The 19188-nt window shown below is 41.4% G+C and overlaps 1 protein-coding gene across 1 annotated transcript in view; it reads right to left on the bottom strand.

Moving 5' to 3' along the window:
• Positions 1 to 11753, bottom strand: part of FBXL7 (F-box and leucine rich repeat protein 7) — a 282260-nt gene extending 270507 nt beyond the window's left edge. The window contains exon 1 of the mRNA XM_032117747.1: positions 11738 to 11753. The gene's annotated coding sequence lies outside the window, so the exon portion shown is untranslated. The remainder of the gene's footprint in view (positions 1 to 11737) is intronic.
• Positions 11754 to 19188: the final 7435 nt, after the last annotated feature.

Consider the following 19188-nt stretch of genomic DNA (forward strand, 5'->3'; position numbering starts at 1 on the left):
AGTCATGTACAAAATAATATCTATGCCTAAAATTACGATTATACATATAAAGTCAACTGTACATATTTACCACCAATATTCATGCCCTCTAAAATAAAATGAAAGCTCCAGCTGTGGTGATTATGGAAGTTACAGACATATGCAATATTTGATGTAAATTACAGAGTTGCCAAGTATGCATACAATCAATGGTACAGATTTGCTTATAGTTTGCTAAAGTTCTGTTTAAGGCAAGTAATGAATGGCAGTCATATGGCAGCAATTGTGGTCTGCAATTTTTAAATTACTTTATCATTACTGTAAGGAAACAGAATTCAGTTTTACAATGCCTTTAGCTCTTTACTGTTAGACCAGTAAAACTTTGGCATCATTTTTTAGCAGTCTTTTCTCACTTCTTTTGTGGGGGAGTTGTCTTAGGATATACTTGGAAGCATATTTATGCCTTTTAAGAAGTAGAGTTACAAGGCTTGTGACTTACAGAGGAAGTAAACTTCTTGAGTTTTGCTTCATACCAAAATGTTTCAGAAAAAAAGGAAAGTTATTGAAAAAGTTTCCTTGAAAGTCTCCCACTGGTAAAGAAAATTTCTGTGAAAGTCATGAATTTAAAAAAAAAAAAAAAAAAAGACAAGAAGTAGTTTGCTTGTTTTCTAAAATCAGCTGTAAGTCTTGTCTAAATACCCTCTACTCTTTCTTTGTGGAATAAAGTAGACCCTCCACTGATAACCTTTTTAACATAGTAACACAAGTATTAATTCAACAGTTTTGATTCCAGCACAAATTTGGAAACTAAACCATCCTTCCACCTTTCAGATTTCAGAAGACTGCAGTTATTCTCCTTAAGAAGCAATATTAAAGACACTGAAGAAAAATTACTGGTTTGAATGCTATGAAAAATATAGATTTAATTAGCAGGGCATGATCTTACTAATCAACTAGACTTTCAAGCCCTCATTCAGTTGTAAAATTCCTGCCAATTCTACTCATTTAGAAAGCAGTTCAGATTTCTTTTTTTACAATATATTTTCATAATAGAGTATGAAATTTGAGTGCAATTCCAAAGTTAAATAAGCATAAACATGTTGGAATTATATATCAGCAAGTCAGGAAGCAAAGAGCTCTTTAAGACTCTTAGCCACAGTGGCTGTAGAAGCCAATTTATGTTATACAATATTAAAGCTTTTTTGTAATTCAAGATTAATTTTCTTTGAATACAAAATACTCCAAAGGCAAGACCAACATTCAGAGCCACCTATAAAAACAGAAAAGCATGCTAGCAAATAGCATAGTAAAAGCTGATGCTTTTCTCATGTTTTTACTGTTTATAAAACTTACTAATTTTCCAGTCTAGCAGACCATGCAAATAACTAAACTTATTCAGAGATATTTTCACCTTGACTTTGGTGGCAGGACTGTAGCAAATTGGGTTTTTAAAAAATAATTCCTTGGAAAAGCCTTCAGCATCCTGTACCAGAATCATCTGTTACTAGTTTTTCCTAGAAGAATATATCCCAGGACTTGATTTCTCCTACCTACAGTAGTAAACTGTGGTCCTTTAAAAGCAAGTGAGATTGAAGAAAGACTGAATAGTTGGTCCCATTTCTACAGCAAACCTCAGCTGAGAAAGACATGAAAATTACAACTTGTCCTAATAGGCATTCTGATTTCAGCTGTCAGAGATTTGAGCAGGTGTTAAGTAAACTGAAATACATATTTACTAGTTACTAGAGATTTTCTTTACATTTTTACTTTTTGATTTAATGTCTGCACCTGCTAGACACATTTGTTATAATATTCCAGAAAGGAAGGTATAGCATAAACTACAAAACATTCTGCAAATATCCCCTCTGCTTGGAAATTTCCTCCTTTTTCCAGAAGGAGTGGGGGAAAAAACCTAATGTGAAGCAGGATGGCTTTTTGGCACTATGACCTCTATTCATTAAGAGCCAGCTGTACTTTACCAGCACCAGCTCACGAAGCAGATTCACCTATACTAACTCTGTAGGAAGGAAAAGAGGGGAAGTAACCGAGAGACTTCTGATCCCATTTCAATTCCTCCACTGACTTGGCAATGGGACTCTGCTGGATTAACATTTTTCTGCTTCACAAAGAGACATAACCAAGAAGGTGTGAAATCAGAATGCAACTATTTTAGATAACCCACAAGAAGTGTTGCTGACAAAAGCGCTTCAATCCCAACCCTACAGCTGGACTGTCCTCACAACACATCAGAGACCCAGACATGGGCAAGATGTAAATGGAAAGTACAACACAGTTAAGAACCTGAATATGGCACCTGAGGCACATGAGGTTCTATGTTTTCATAAGCAACTATGTTATTGCTGTGGTCTACAAGCCTTACTGCCATTATTACATTTGGCAGTTAAAGCATCTGGTTACTAGCAAAAGGATAAAAACTTGTCTGGTTTTCATCCTGAAGGGTCAGTACCCAGTGGTAGTCAGGTGCAAGTCTGTGTCCCAGACTGCCACATCTTTCACTCCAAAATCCCACATATGGTTTTAGGAGCACTCCTTCATTGAAAGCAACTGCCACTCCTTCCCTTCCAAGCCATCGTGCGCAGACAGCCTGTACGCAGTCACGCGGTCTGTTCCCCAGCGTCTCAGTTATTCCGGAGTCAGCACGGCCCTGCACCAGCACACCGAGCTCCTGCGTCTCATTTGTTCCTGCACTTTGCATGCACTCATGGGAGCATTTTTGCTTTTCCTGGGAGCTCTCTTCAACCACCTTGCTCCATGTATTTGCCACCCCTAACTTCTGTTCTTTCTGTTGTTAAACTGCTGTCACCCCATGTCTGGTTTACAGCCCTTTACACTGCGTTGTCAATTCCATAGCTAAGGGCAGTTTCATCTCATTTTGTCACAGGAACCCCTTCTGCTATTCCTTGAAAAGGGAAATATAGTCACAAAAGCCAAAGGACCTTGTGCAACTCCAGCCACACCACCACTTGTTAGTTTACAAGAGGCATCCATTCCTACACAAGTTTTCCCTTTCACCCTTGAGGCTGAGGACAAGATAACCTGAGCTCTCACATCCTTCACCTTTGCCTTCAGAGCTTCACAGTCCCTCTTAATTTGTTCTAGGTATCACTTGGTGGCATCATAGATGCCCTGCAAGCAATCAGTGAAGAGTAGCACTCTGAAGGACAAATGAATTTTAGCAGTCATATAAAACACACTAGATCTGGGCCAGCAAGCTACAAACCTTTTGTAACAGCAGGTCTGGCTGGCAGCTCAGTGCTTCTATCCAATGTAAATATGAATCTCCAACCACTAATGCCCATTACTTCCTCTTGGTACCAGTGCTCTGTTGAGGCCCAGCTGGCTCTGATGCCTGACTCAATGCAGTTCATTCTCATGCATGGCACAGTACCCATTTTTTAAATGTGGATCAGAGAGAAGAAAGAGCCTTCTCCTGCTGCTGAGCCAGAAGCTTCCAGCCTCTCCCTTCTTGGGAGTCACTACCCACCACTCCTTCAAGCCTGGTGTCTACCTGGGTCACCTTCTTTGTATTGTGTGGTTTGGGCCTCATCTCTGCAAACACTCTGTGGAGACCCTGTCACTGTGCCCCCCCTGCTCATCTCCTCCCTCAGCTAGCAACTTAGTGCTTCAAACACAGCACATGCCCCACAGGTCAACCACTATCACAAGCAGACGTGGCCCCAGAACTCCCTCCAGCCCCAGGCCTGGAAACTGGCATCCTGTTTCTGAAATCCAACATGGTCAGGGATGAGTAACTACAGGAAGAAATAAGATGATCCTATAGAGGAGAAACTGCCCAAGTGAAACCCCACAAATACTGGGTTTTTTACTGGTGTAGAAGAACTGAGAGCTAATATAGGTCTCCTCCTACTGCTCTTCAAAGAAGAAGTTTTAGCTAATCTACCTTTGTAAACAATGGCCCTGGGCTGAATTTGACCTCATCTGCAGTACAGAACTACCAACAGAGGCTTAAGTATTTCAGACAGGATCGAAGGGTAGGTGTTGAAACACTTGAAAGGAGACCTCAAAAGAACATGCCGATTGTGATAAAAGAGCAGAGGTGAAAATATGGTTTATGAAATGGAGTCACTCCTTACTGGTGTTTGGGGTTGGGTTATAATTTAAATACCACAGGGTATTGGAATAACTTGTCTCTGTGTTGTTGACCTTGTTGAACCTCATACAACTGGCCTCAGCACATCAATCCAGCCTGCCCAGATCTCTGTGCAGTATTGAAGCCTTTGCTGCCAGATAGGCAATATCCACAGCCTTTTCCTCATCCACTGGGTGAGTTACTGGTCATAAAAGGAGATCATCTGGTCTAGCAGGACCTGCCTTTCCTAAACCTGTGCTGGCTGGATCTGATCCCCTGGTAATAGGTACTATACTATGGACCGAGTTACTTTATCCAAATCGAGTGATATTATCACTCTTCTTTGCATAAATGCAGAAACCTACAAGAGGCTATAGATACTTTTTTCTTCCAAATACATTCTCTAGGAAAACATACCTTATATCTCAGTAGGATCTTAGAGTGTACAGGAAAGCAATTTTACACAATTCGTATTTGATTCTTTTGCCAGGGGCATCGTAGTCGTAGAATCACAGAATCATGGAATATACTGAATTGAAAGGGACCCATCAGAATGATCAAGTCCAACTCTCCAACTCCTGGCCATGCACAAGACACTCCAAAAGTCACACCACATGCCTGAGAGTGTTGTCCAAACACTTCTTGAACTCAAGCTGTCTTGGTGATATGACCACATCTCCTCTATTCAGTATCTAATTCAAAAAGAAGATACAGTTCCTGTAGGGATAGGAGAAGGTAAGTTCTTCTGCAGACCACATCTTCAAGAAGATGTTAAGAAGACACTCAAGTCAAATATTTCTGTCTAGAAACATAGAGATTCCCTCCATTTAATTGAATTTCAACTTGGGAGCTTGATTTTACTTACTGGCCTAGTTGCACATTCTGTAATTTTCCCACCAAGTACCACAGCAAAATGCACAACTTCCCACAGCATTCAGGATGCAGGTTTTTATCTAGATGGTTTATGTCGGGTATTGTAGCTTTGAAAGAAATACTAAGAAAGAGAGTATTCAGGAAACTAAAGCAACTTGTACTCATGAGAAAATCGAACACGTTAGAGAAGCTGGAAGTACCAGCCAGATAATGAGTTGTAAGAGTTACCTTCTTCATCCATAACTGCTAAAGGTAGGACAGGAAATAAAACTTTAAGTTTTCTTAGCAAATTAATTTGTTCAAGAAAATGTATTTCTCTCATAGCCCATGGGGGACCATACGCTGCAGCAGGTGGATGCCCAAATGAGTCCGTGACCCTGTGAGAAGCCCTTGCTGGACACAAGCAGGACTTGTGACCCCATGGAGGACCAACATTGGAGAAACCTGTTCCATAAGGATTGCACCACACAGAAGGTACCATACACTGGAGCAGGGGAAGAATGTGAGGAGTGCTCCTCCTTCCCTGAGGAGAAAGGAGCAGCAGAGATGTGTGATGATCTGACTGCAGCCCCCATTCCCTGTTCCCCTGCACCACTGTGGGGCAGAGATAGAGAAACTGGGAGCAAAGTTAAGCCCAGAAAGAATGGAGGGGTGGGGGGAAGGTATTCTAAGATTTGGTTTTATTTCTCATTATCTTGACTTGATTGGTAATAAATAAATTAAGTTCATTTCTTCAAGTCGGTTTTGCCCATGATGGTAACTGGTGAGTGATCTCTCCTTGTCCTTATCTCAACCCATGAGCCTTTCATTATATTTTTTTCTCCCCTCATCAGCTGAGGAGGGGAAAGATAGAGTGGCTTGCTGAGCACCTGGCAACTGGTTGGGGCAGCCCACCATATCAGTGTGTATAAACACCTGAAGAGAAGGGAAAAAGAAAATAAAGCTGGACTCTCTTCAGTGGTATGCAGTAAGTGGAGAAGACACAATGGGATCAAAATGAAATACCAGAAGATCCACTTAAACATAAAATAAACAAGAACTTCTTTGGTGGTGGTAAAGCACTGGAGTAGGTTGCCCAGAGAGGTTGTAGAGCCTCCATTCTTGGTTAAATTTAAATTTCAGTTGGACAGTGTCTAGATCAAGCTGATTTTATTGACTTGCTTTAAGCAAGAAGCTTGGACTAGATGATCTCCAGAGGCTCCTTCTAACCTCAACTATTCCTTGATTCTGTGAAACTATGTGGGGACATTAGTGTCTAAGATAGTAATTAACTTACAGTAGCTTTGTTTTTAAAATATTTTTACACCGCCTAGGCAGACAAAATAAGGCTATAATTACAGTAAGAATGCAAGTACACGCCTCCTTCATAAACCATTCTTTTAATTAAACAGCTGACAACTAAAACTGGGATTCAGGCCTGTAAACCCTGTTTTGCACAATATTGTCTGTGGTATAAGCAGTCTTTCTCAAAAGTTTTATATTTTTCTCTCTTTTAATGACAGAGGCTTCTCTTATTCCAAAATACCCTGAAGATAATTTTGTCCTCTTCAGGCATAGAAATTTCCAGGCAAAAACCCCTTTCAATACTGCGAACATATATAGTTATGAATATATGGAAAAAATTTTCATCACACCTTTAAATTCTTAAGCCTACAGGGATTACTTGTGTCCAAAAAAATCATCAGTTTATCATATAAACCAGAAGGACATCAAATTCAGTTGCAATTAGTTTTTAACTCTACCTCTCTAAGATTAGCCATTCAGAGGGTTGGCAAGCCCCAGGCAACTTAAACACCTAATCACAGCACACAGCAACAATTTGTGCACTTTGCTTCTCCAAACATCTGCATTGTGCCTGGCAGATGAGGGATCCACACACATGGAAAGTTTCACACATGGGGTCACCAGGTAGGCTAAGATCATGAACTTTTGCCCTTAATTTCATAGAAATGAATTATTGTATGACTCTACTTGCCCCATTCTATCAAATCTTAGCCAAGAGATATTCCTAAGTACTTCATAGCCTCATAGTTGCCAGTTCTAGTAAACAACAGGCATGTCCATAATAATAGAAAAAAAAAAATCCCTGCTGTTTATCTAATCATTCCTGTATCCTTAACTGCTGCTTAGCCTGGCATTAGAATTTTATTGTCAGTAGTTTATCTAGCACTACAGGTTACCTTAGGCATTATTTTATACCATCTGCAACATTTGGGATGTCTGCAAAGGTTGGGCTCTGTTCCTAGAAGGGGTTTCCTTGTGATCTCTTTTTCTTCATTGAAAATTAAAGTAATCTTTATCACATCAAAATATCAACAATATTTAATTCATTATGTCATGGAGTTTGTAATACAAAAGTTTTGATGAAGGACCAAGGAGAGACCCATTACTTTTGCCAAAAGAAAGTCAAATGACCACTAAAATGTTGTAGGGCAACATGAGGATTGGAGACAGGTTGTGTTCTTTGAACATTCCTGTGTCTATAAGCACAAGGAAAAAAAGAGGATGACATTTACTGCTCCATTCCACATACCACTGAATTCCACTTCCCCCCCCCCCCGTTTGAAAGTACAGATGAAATTCAACCAAGACCACAACAAATGGTCCAAAGAACAATAATCAGCAAGATTTTTTTTTGTAACATTTGGATAAGTTCAAGAAACATTTTGGAAAGTGATTAGTGAGCATCTGCCAAGGCTGTGCAGTAACATACACTATATCAGATTGTGCTTGAAGTGTTTTCTATCCATCATATGGAGAAAGCCATGGGCTAAGTGCTATGGCACTGACTTTGAAAAGCAAACCAAAAGAACAGACCATTTACCACAGCAGGAGAAAGAAAACTAATGATTTGCCACATGCTACCATGGTGATTAGCCAAGAGGATAGACACTTGACAATCTAGTTATTTGAAACAATTGAAGGTTCCCACAGAAAATAAATTCATGGGAATCATCTAGACTTAAGGTGTCAAGTCCCAGCCACCTCTTGTGAGTGAATGTAGGAAATTTCTTTTAGCATAATACACCACTGAGGCTTTCTGCAATTGGTATCACCATGTCATTATTGCATTAACACCCTTTTACCTTTGAATTATGTATCCAGATGAAAAATATGCAACCAGCCTTCATATTTAAATCTAGCAAGTTTTATCTTGCTTCAGCCTCTTTGCAATCTACCTCTGTACTTTAACTATGAACTGATGCCTCATGTCCTGAAGCAGGGCTGTGAAATACTTACAGGACTCCACAGCAGCAGCAGGCTGCTGTCTCAAACCAGCCCCGTTTCTCACCACCACCGAGAACACCACATGCTCCCAAATTTGCATTTGTTGTGTTTGTATTTGGGTTAATGTTTTTAACCTATGTAATAGCTTCTTCTACAAGCTGAGATGAGCACACAGTCAGCCAGTGAACTGTTTCCTTACTGGACTACTTTTTACACAACAGCATCTTGCAGAATCTAAGGTCTTTAAAATGGCATCAGGGCACATGAGATTCTAAAAAACCCACCAATACAGAAGAGGCAGCCTGGCCAGCCATTCATTTCTCTCCAGAATTTCCTTCCCCCTCCTCCTGCTGCAACATTACCTTTTATTCCAGCCACAAGCAGAAGAGGAAGCCTGCATCTCCCCTTCTAAACATCACTATAATATAGAATCATACAACAGTCTGAGTTGAAAGGGACCTTTAAAAGGTCATCTAGTTCAACCTCTGCTGCAATGAACAGGGACATCTTCTACTAGGTCAGGATTCTCAGAGCCCTGTCCATCCTGACCTTGAGTGTCAGGCAGAGGGTGGGGCACCCACCACCTCCCTGGGCAACCTGTTCAGTGCCTCACCACTCATAGTATAAAACTTATTTCTCACATCTAATCTAAATTGACCCTCCTTCATTTTAAAGCCATTATCCCTTCTCTTGTCAGTACAGGCCCTGCTGAAACATGCTTTCCCATCTTTCTTTTAGGACTCTTCCAAGCATGGAAAAATCACAATAAGCTCTCCCTTAGACAGAGCCTTCTCTTCTCCAGGCTGAGCAATCCCGGTTCTCTCAGCCTTTCCACACAGGAGAGGTGCTCCATCCCTCTAATCATCTTCATGGTCTTTCTCTGGACTCACTCAAACAGGTCCATGTTCTTCCTGTGCTGGTGATATTAAGGAAGCTTCCCAGTCTGGCCATTCACCAGACACTCTGGCAGTCACCCCCAAGGCCAGGGGCTCTCACTGCTGGGGCCAAAACCCCTTCACAGCAGGTGGCTCCAGTGAGCTGAAGGGTGCCCGCATGACTCCCTACACACCCCACCCGCATAATCAGACCAAGCTTCCTTATCAGTTTGACCCCAGATTTCCCATAGCAGGGCCTGAGATGTCTCATTCCATAAAGCCATTTAATCGCAGCACAATAACACAGAAGTCCAACCTGGTGCCTCCAAGGAGGGATCCTGAACAAAGGACCCCTGATCTTTTGTATCCTTACCATCTAAGGGTGCAAAAGTCTCAGCTCTTCCTCCTGAGTCTTCTGGCTGCTGTCCTGTCTCTGAGTGTCACCTGGATGGGCCACTGGTCCCTGGACCCTTTGTTATGCAAAGGGTCAGCTCCTCAGGGCTTCTTGCCTGGGGCTCCCACCCAGAGCTCATCCTGCAGCTCCAACTATAGCTGCACCCCAGCTACCTGCACTGAAGGTATTCCTCAACAGGGAACTCCAGAGCTGGACACAGGACTCCGGGTGGGGTCTCACCAGGGCAGAGTAGAGGAGCAGAATCACCTTCCTCAACCTGCTGTCCACGACTGCTTTTGATGCAGCCCAGGCCAAGGCTGGCTTTCTGGGCTGCTAATGCAACCACAGCTTAAATGGGTCTCCAGCAACTTAAAGGAATTGCCTCCTTAAAGTCAGCTTCCCTTTCTGTTCAGGTGCTGAGGGAAGGCTTCCTCTTCTCCATGGGGCAACTCTGCTCAGCAGAGTCCTCCAGGGCAGCTCTAACCATATCTGAGGGAATCACTATCCTCAGGGTTTCCAGCCCCCAGAGACTCACAGAGGGTAGGAACAAGCACCACACCAAGTGAGAAAGCTCTACTCAAAACAACTGCAGGGTAAATCAAGATGTCATTCACAGTCCCATAACAACACAGCATTTAGGACAGCTTTACCTTCTTGGGGGAAGCCACATTGTCCTGTGGCCAATGTATGGGAGGGGAAGTTACAGCCTTCTTTGTTTGTGTTTTCCCATGGAAATAGTTTCACCTTCCCTCCTGCCAAAATTGTCAGCATTTCCCCTGTAAGCAGAGCTGTAGGCAATCAGCTTTCCCAGAGCACCCTCTGCAATTTCTGTACTTTAGACAACATTGGTAATCATTGTTCATGAAATCTACATAGCTCACAGGACACTCCCACTCTGTGCTGAGCACAAGCTGTGTTCTCTCTCTTGTAGCAGGAGAGGGGGTTTCTCTGCCCTATCAAAACATGTTTCATACATGGTTATTGACAGACTGTTTGTTTCTTTTGGAGAGGAAAGAGAAGATAAGTAGCATCTTTAGCACATCAGAAAAACTCAGTTTGGGGAGAAAATTGTCAATAACATTGATATTTCTGCATCCAGTCATTTCTCTAGAACTGTCTCTAGAAGAATGCAGCACTGCAAAAGCATCAGTACAAAATTTAATTAGCCGTTAAAAAAGAAAAAGAAATCCTTACATTAAAAAAGACCAGCTGCAGACTGATCCCTGGACACATCCTCCACTCATAAAAACTGAACACATAAATTCTCCCTCATTCTTCTGGGGTTCCCACATCAGTACCTTCACTGAAGAGCCATGAGGCAGAATTCAGCTGCCTGAGCAGGACTGCTGCAGGAAACACCAAATATGAGGAATGTGGATAGCTGTTTTATGAACATTCAAGTGACACCTAGCACAGGCAAAAAACCTCCATATTTCTGCAACAGATTATATTCCAAGTAATATCCTACAGCATGGCTATTCCTGAATTCAGGAAAACAGGGCCTGCTCTGGTGAAGTATGTGAACCACAGTCCTTGTGAGTCTCATTCATGTCCCTTCAGCCTCAGTTCAACAACTGCTCCAGCCCACAGCTGTGTGCATGACAGGCCAGCCTTTTTTCTTGCATTCTCTCAAATGTAAGAGGCCCAGTTTCATAAATCAGGCAATAATGTGAGCACTCCAGCTAAACCTTTTCGTTACATTACTTGCCCTGTGTCACCTCTGTATGACAAAACCAGTTGCCAGGAACTAGACCTTTGCTACATCAGTGCTTTTAAAATGGTGAAACAGGGAAATGGTTGCTTTGTTCCTTGGAAAGCGCAAGACACTAGCACTTCAATAAACATCTGTGATTTTTCTCATCATTTTATCATAAAAACCTTCAGCCATGTTCTGTGCTTTCTGTTGGTATTACACTTTAATAGCCCAGACATAAATATAGAAGCAGTCAGCTGTGTGACATCAGCACAGCTGTGCAGCTACTTTAATTGCTCAGCATGATGTCAGTCATCAATTCCAAACCTCTCCTACCAGATACCATTTTCCCTTATAAGATAATTTGTCCAGTACTGAATTTATATCCCAACTGTAATGTGTTCCAGTGAAAATTATTCCACTGAAACCACATGCCAGGTTTTTGTTAAAGACTGGGCATCTAATAGGACACTTTAACTTACTCACACCCATAATAGCTCTTATTTGTGCGAGTCACAAGACAAATTTGACAAGAGCCAGGCAAACTCCCTCATTTACATGGGAACATCATCTTTACCTCCTACCTGTAACTCTGTCCCATGCTTCATTCCTACTTCCTCTCAAGTCCTTTCACACATGTCCCAGTTTGAGACAAATTCGGAGGAATGTCCAAATTTGAATGTCCTCTGATAGAAGCCAGGTTACAGCCCTCCCTCCCCCACCAGGTTCAGGGAAAAAAAAATTTCCTCGGGGGAAAGTGAAAGGAAAAAAACCTATTTATTTAACAAACACAATGCACAATGGGAAAAGAATAATGCTAGAGAATAAAACCTCTCGCTGTGGAGAGAATCTGGTAAATCCCCAGAATCCTTTCTTTGGGTATGGTCTCTCTCTCTCTTCTTTTTGGAGCTGGGTTGGCCTGGGACCCCTCTGGGCCTCAGTGGAAAGTTCTGAACAGTTCCAGAAGAGAAGAAGTCGAAGTCCCAGGGAAAAAAAAAATTAGCTCTGCATCTCTCTCCGGAGAAACGGAGCCCAAATCTGGCTGAAAAGCAGCAAAGGGCGCTTCCTCCGTGCTTGCTGCCGCAGAAGCATGCAGAGAGATAGAGTGACCTTGGAGCACAAACTGCTTAGAAAAATGTGTCTTTAACACCCAGTTTTAAAGACACAGAAAGGCACAGGAATCATGTCTGGATATGCAGCAGCAATAAGGGACACACATCATAAAGTCACCCCAAGACAACACAGCTCCTGTCTACTTGTACATCTGTCTAGGGAGAAAACTTACACATCTTTATAAACGTTCCTTATGCTTGTGACACCTCAGTACTCTGAATGGGCCTACTGAAGTACATTTCAGATTTTTTCTTTAAAAAAGGATGCTACAGCTATACTGTCTTGAAGAACTCATTATTGCCTCTTAAAAACCACACACACCATTTTTCTTTGCTTTACACTTGCTAAAGTGCCCCAAACAAAACTGTCAATTCATGTTTAAAAAAAAATAAGGCCTTAGTCTAAAGCAATTATATCCATGCATTTAAAAGGAAAAACTGAAATAATGAGATCAGAACAAAGGATTTACTTCAGTTGAATTTATTTGGCAGCATCATTTATGTTACTGGAGCTGGCATCAAAATGTTACCTAAAATAAATCCTCATTATTTCCGAACAATGCACTACTGAGCAACAACATCAGTACATTAAGTAGCATTGCAATTACTGATATTGTCTCACTAAATAAATTCTATAGATTTTACAAGTGGTTCCAAAGCAACTAAAGGCAAAATTACAGAATAAATGAAGATAAATATGTCAGCCAGCACAATGATCCTGTGATTTTTATGTTTAAACCAACAATATTTTTGTTATAACTACACCACTGCAGAAGGAAATGTAACCACAGGATTCAAAGTTCCTATTAAAGAAAAGCGATTTTTTTTCATTAACACAAAACAGTTACTTTAAGAAATCCTACTAATCCAGTATCACATTCTTGCAAGACTCTGCAGCTCTACCATTTCTGAAAAAAAAAAAAACTCCAATGACAAAATTGTCAACATAAAAAAAAAAATTGTAACCGTTTATAGCTAGACAGCCTTTTTCTTTAAAATGTGTTCTACAAATCACTCTTGAATTTTAACATATGAATGGCTGTACATAAACTGTTTCTGTTATCAGCACTGCTTCCCCACCCAAGCAAAGCTGGTTCTATGGGCACTTTGAGAACAGCAGACTGACTGGACAGCTCTAGCTCTTCTGTGAACTGGCAAGCAGTCAGCATGTCTCAAAGAAGTCTAAAATAACTTTCCTAACCTCCCTTAGAAAAGATAACACCTTTGAGAAAAGGAACAATGATTTAATACAGTTCACACAAGAATTCAGAGGTCTGTAAGTCTCCACACTGCCAAATGGGAGCAGAACGCAAGGTAAAGAAGCACAATAAAGAGATGAGTTTTGTAATTGTTAGTACATGGTTAATTTCCCCTCCGTGCAATATTTTGCTCAGTCACCATGTCCGGGCCAAGAATAAAATGCCACCTAACAGGGGAAGGGTAGCATGCAGTCAGCAGACCATTGTATCACAGTGTTCCTCTTGAGGAGATGAATTGCCTTGAAAATATCCCTTCCTCCCCGCCAAAACATCATCTTGGTCCAACAGGCAGTTGTCAGATATTTTTCATTAACATGAAACATATGCTGGTGTTCACGCATGCAGTGCAATCCTTACTCCTGCAATGGAGAGAGCTCCTTTTTATGTTTGACTATAAGCCAAAAGCGTTTTCGTGCCCACACCTGTCTTCAAGAAGAGGATTTTGAAATGCTAGAATTAGAACTGAACCACATGTCATAACAGGAAAAGTTAAAGCATAAGTAGCCTCTCAGTGTTTGCTCATAAATGACCTTTATCAATGAGAGCAGCCCTACTGAACTGTGATGGACCAGTTATTGCAAACACACATGGCATGGACAAAGTATTTGGTATCTCTATTTATTGATCAGTATATTTTTCTGGCCAAAAATTTTCTGCTGTACCCAAAGAATTTTCTTGTTGCTTGACTCTACTTCTACTGATGGCAGGGCAGGACAAAAAAAACAACAAAAAACCACAAAACACCAAAAAAGAAATTCAAGCTTTGCAAAATGCCTGTGTTGGCTTTCACTCTTAGTCTTTCTTCACCTAGAAGAAAATTCCATCCTCAGTGCAATGCAAGAATTTATAATCCTTTTTCCTTATTTATTTAATTTATGCTCTAAGTACTTGTAGAATTACACATTAAAGATGTATTAAACTACACTGTCATTCTAAGACAAAGAAAAGTTAGTCAGACTTGGAACTTGAGCCTCAAGACAAATGTAACATTTTATTTAACGTAACTGCATATGAGAGGTGTAGTGGTTTGGTCCAAAATACTCATTACTGTTTACCTTCTGTGAGATAAGAATTAGGAGAAACGCAAAGCAGGCACCAAACTTGAAAGAATATAAAGAAGTTTATTAACAGACCTAAAAGAAGGAAAAAAAAATTATACCACACCTTCAGAACACTTCTCTTCCCCCCACCTTTCTCCCTTCTCCTACTGACAATGTAAAAAGACAACCCTTGAGATGTTCAGTCTGTTTACCACTTCCATAATTACCTTGTTCAGTCCATTTAGGAGGAGGAGTCTCTCTTGCCCATGCTATGAAAACATTATCACAATGAGACAGCCGCCCGGGCTGGTTCTCTGCTCGCATGTGAGTCCCCTCCCACGACTTGCAGCTTTTCCCACAACTGCTTTTGAGGGTCCACTCTTGAAGGTTTTTGGGGTACAATTTTAAGGTTGAGCTATTCAGAAACAAAAGTTCTCTTCACCCATCTCTGGGAGCATTTAATCACTAAGAATAGAGGCCCTTCTCCTTCCCTTGGAGCAAAGGGTCTTCCTCATCTTCATCTTTAGGACTATCTCTGGGAGCATCTCTAGGAACTGAGGTTTTCTCCTTTCCCTTTTGGAGCAAAAGTCCTCATCTGGTCCATCTCTCCCTGTTCAGACTTCTCATGAAATTACAGCTGCGTCAGCATCTGCCTATCTCAGCGCAGGTGCTTTTGCTCACAAGCACGAGTTGAACGCTCCACCCCCCATGTCTTCATGAAATTACAACTGGTACTCTGATACATCATAGCTTTACAACAGAATTTCAGCTTTAAGCATCTCCTCTTTCTCTTCCCTCAGGTTTTCAGCTCTTCACAGCAATAAAAGGGTTAATCTCACCTAGGCCTTGGAGCTGGAATGTCACTTATCGCAGTGGAGAGGGGGGGGGAGCTGAGCCGCTCTGGCTGCCCACAGCCCTGCTGTGGGGGGGTTCCGCGGGTGGAACAGGGCCCATCGGCTCCAGGATGGCCGTGGTTTGGCCCAGCCTGGCCCAAGCAGGGCCTGGGCCGGGCCCGCTGGCCCCCGCACGGGCCCCACAGCCACCTGTCCCAGCACTGGAAACGAGAGAGAGCTTGGGGGGGGGTTTCTATTCTTAAGTGTGGATCACAGAGGCGGTCACAACTTTAAGTGGCTTAAAGAATTGTCCATATTCAAACTGGCCAGCTGATAGGTTCTGTTAGGTCACAGAGGAAGCTGTAAGCACCCCTTTGCAAGAACATCACTTCCGGGACTGTGCTTGCTAACCCATGACAAGAGGCTACTACAGTCCTGGATTAATTACGAAGAGAAATTTCTAAAGAAGTACGAATGAAGTATTTATCCATTGCTTATGCAGAAAGAGAACCCATCTGTGACAAAAATTTATTTACAACTCTGGAAAAATGAGATTTTTGAACACAAGCTAAAACCTTAGCAGAAAAGTCTTAATAAGATTAATTGAAGTCCATATGACAAAATCTCTCACCTTGAAGTTATTTGCCTTTTGCAGATTGCTGCCTAAGGAATATGTGGAGGCAGGATTTGCCATTCCCTCAGTTGCCTGCACTTTTATCACCTACTTTCATCACAGCCCTCTCTCTTTCACTACTGTAAGAGGATCAGTTGGGAATTTCATCAGTGTCCAGATAGGTAGGCAGATAGCAATTATCTTTCAATGAAAGCAGGTATTTTCAAACAAAAACAAAAGCAAACCAAACAAAAACAAACAAACAAAAAAAACCAAAAAAACACAAAACCCCCAAACCATACAAAACCCAAAAGAAACCTAAAAAAGCCATAAAACACACATCACAAAGAGGACTTAGATCTTGCTATTTCATTATTTTATTAAGAGTCTGTTTTGCACACACTCTGAACATCTGAACATTAATCTCCTGCAGTCAATGAATAATTTCATTCCTGTTTTGCCATTAGACTTAAGGACACAGTGTTTACACCTCTCTCAAAAGGTGACAAAACACTGCCTCTAGGACAAAAATCCACTTCTTTCAAGGATTTTTCTCACAAAAAAATACACTAAAAATAAATAATAATTGTATGTTTCTGCCACTAATATCTTCCCCAGCATTTCATCCAAACTTTTCTGTATTAACAGCTTGATTGACAACTACAAAAGCAAATTAATCTGGTATCCTTAGTCTACATGAAGCACTGGATGCAGACCAGATTCAGCTACTCATCTGATCCATATAGATAAAGTAATCAAAGTGCTTAAAAGAAAAAGGTCCTCCAACGCAGCCTGAAGCATTCAGGAAGGAATGGTCATTATGTTTGAGGAAAGGTCCATTTCAGCTTCTAGATTTGATGTTCTGCTCACTTTAGGATCTGCAAGTCTCACAGTTTACCTAATCTCTAATTTCTAGTTTACCAAAAGGGTTATGTGCCCATGGCCCTAAAATTATAAACCCACTTGGCATCCTGAATTCCAGGTCTGATAGCACATAAAACCCCTGCATCATCACTTTGGATCTGTCATATACGTAATGGAAACCAGACTTATAAGCAGCACTGGTAAAATCTGCTGAGCAGTCTCTGAGACAGAATAACCTGCATGGTCAGGTAATGCAGACCATCCTCACACCATTTTGTCCACTATTTCAAAAAGATCACTGTATACTTAGTAAAAATCTACCCAGCTGCCCAAGGCGTACCTCCCATCAGGAGCTACTGCTAAATGTCTTTGAGGTCACCACTGCATGTGACTGCTATGGTGCTGCTGCTTCCTCATCAGCACAGTCACTGTCACAGCAATAGCTCAGGGACTGTCTAGACTGACTGTCACAGATTCCCACCACATCTCTTTGATGAACACATTTTCTCTTAGGCACAAGAATCTTTGTCATCTGAATGTCTTTGAAGCCAGACTAACACCCATTTGGAGAAACCAAAATACTTACATTAAACACTATAAATCGTAACTCTGTCTCACAGGTAGAATTTTACATTTTTTAAACCTCCCTTTCTTCAACAAAAAAATAGCTCAGGAGGATGGTAAATATCAATACCGTAATGTAAAAGTAAATGAGGGAAGTGATATGCAAGGGGCCAATTTTATTGTATTTTTCTAAGTGAAGTTTGAATTTGATGCACTTTTCGGATTTTGAACCTCCAGCTTGTGTTAAACTGGCATTTTGGACATATCTTAGTAATCCCCACCCACTGTCCTTAACCAACAAGACAAAAAGAAGTCTTTTTTTTGATCATATACAAAATTTGATCTGCAACACAGTGTTTAGAGTCAACCACATATCATCAGATAAATACAGCTTAGCCAGCAGTATGCCCCCCAGGTCCCCTTGTAACTGGTTACCATTGCATGAATGGGGTAAAGAAGAAACAGGACATGTAGCTTCTTGCCTGAACAAGACATCTCCTAGTGCAGCACAGCATCTCAAGTGGTACATCACCAAAAAAACACCTAATACATACTCACATACGTACACCTGATGTTTTTCCAAGATTATGAATGAGCAACATTTGTTAAAGGAGTACTTGACTGTGGGTGGAAGAAAAACACATGATCTACACTACAATGCAGTTTCTGCTAGCACCCTAAAAACATTTTCAGTTCTCAGCACTGAGCTGGGCCTAGCCTCATCATCCATTTCAGTAGCTCAGATTTCTTCCAATTTCTGTGCATAGAGGACATCTCAGAGTTTGCATATTGGTATTTCAGCCCCATAAGAAGTTTTTGTAAGTCTATTTGCATACTGTGTCCTCTCTTTGATGGGAGGACACAGAAGCCAAGGAAAATGCAGGAGACATCACTCACCTGGATACTGAAAAACTTCGAGTGTCTTGAACTAAATCAGCTCTGCAGAATGAAAGGCCTTGTAACACCCCCACACTTTCCAGTCACATAGAATTTTCAGTGAAATCAACTCCTTGCCTGCTTTACCCTTGGCTTTTGATGCCAGCTAGAAGCCAAATTAAATCAGGCATCTATTTAGTAAACTTTCCCTACATGGTTTTTGCTCTGCATTTCAGTACACACTCAGCTGTTGCTGTAAGAAGGATTGATTATGTTTAAGAGCTTGCACTCAGCTGCTATGAATTTACGTAAGCCCATTATGTAAGCCAGAATTTGGGCTCCTTCTTACAGCAAGCTTGACACACCTCACATTTGTCTTCATGCTCAGTTTCTGTTTACAGTCACATCCATGATAACTTGTGAAGAAGAGTAATGCAAACGAGTTACTTCCTCGGTCCCTTGCACCCCCGATGCCACCAAAGGCTCCGGCTACACCTCATGGGGATTACACTCCCTCCTGTTCCTCTGCCTGCAGCACGCCGCACTCGGAAGTGACAGTAGCTGTGCAGTGAGAAACACTAGAGGGCAATAAATGCCCCTTCAATAAGCTTAAGGGAGCCCTAAGGTGTACTTAAACGCTTGGCTCCTCTTCTTAGTTTGGGCCCGGATATTATCCTTCCTCGGTTGCACGCTCTAGTTCAGATCTCAAAGGATGTGCACATCGAACCTCTCTGGCCAGGCTACAGCAGCACTTGTGTGCTCACTGAACTGCTTTCCTTTCCATCTATCCTTCTCCCACCACCATTCCTCCTTCCCTTTAGAGAGTTATCCAAGTCTTTCAATGATGTAATCTTTTCCACGTGGTACATTTGTT

The sequence above is a fragment of the Corvus moneduloides genome, chromosome 1 (genome assembly GCF_009650955.1).
Source record: "Corvus moneduloides isolate bCorMon1 chromosome 1, bCorMon1.pri, whole genome shotgun sequence".
Taxonomy (NCBI): Eukaryota; Metazoa; Chordata; class Aves; order Passeriformes; family Corvidae; genus Corvus; species Corvus moneduloides.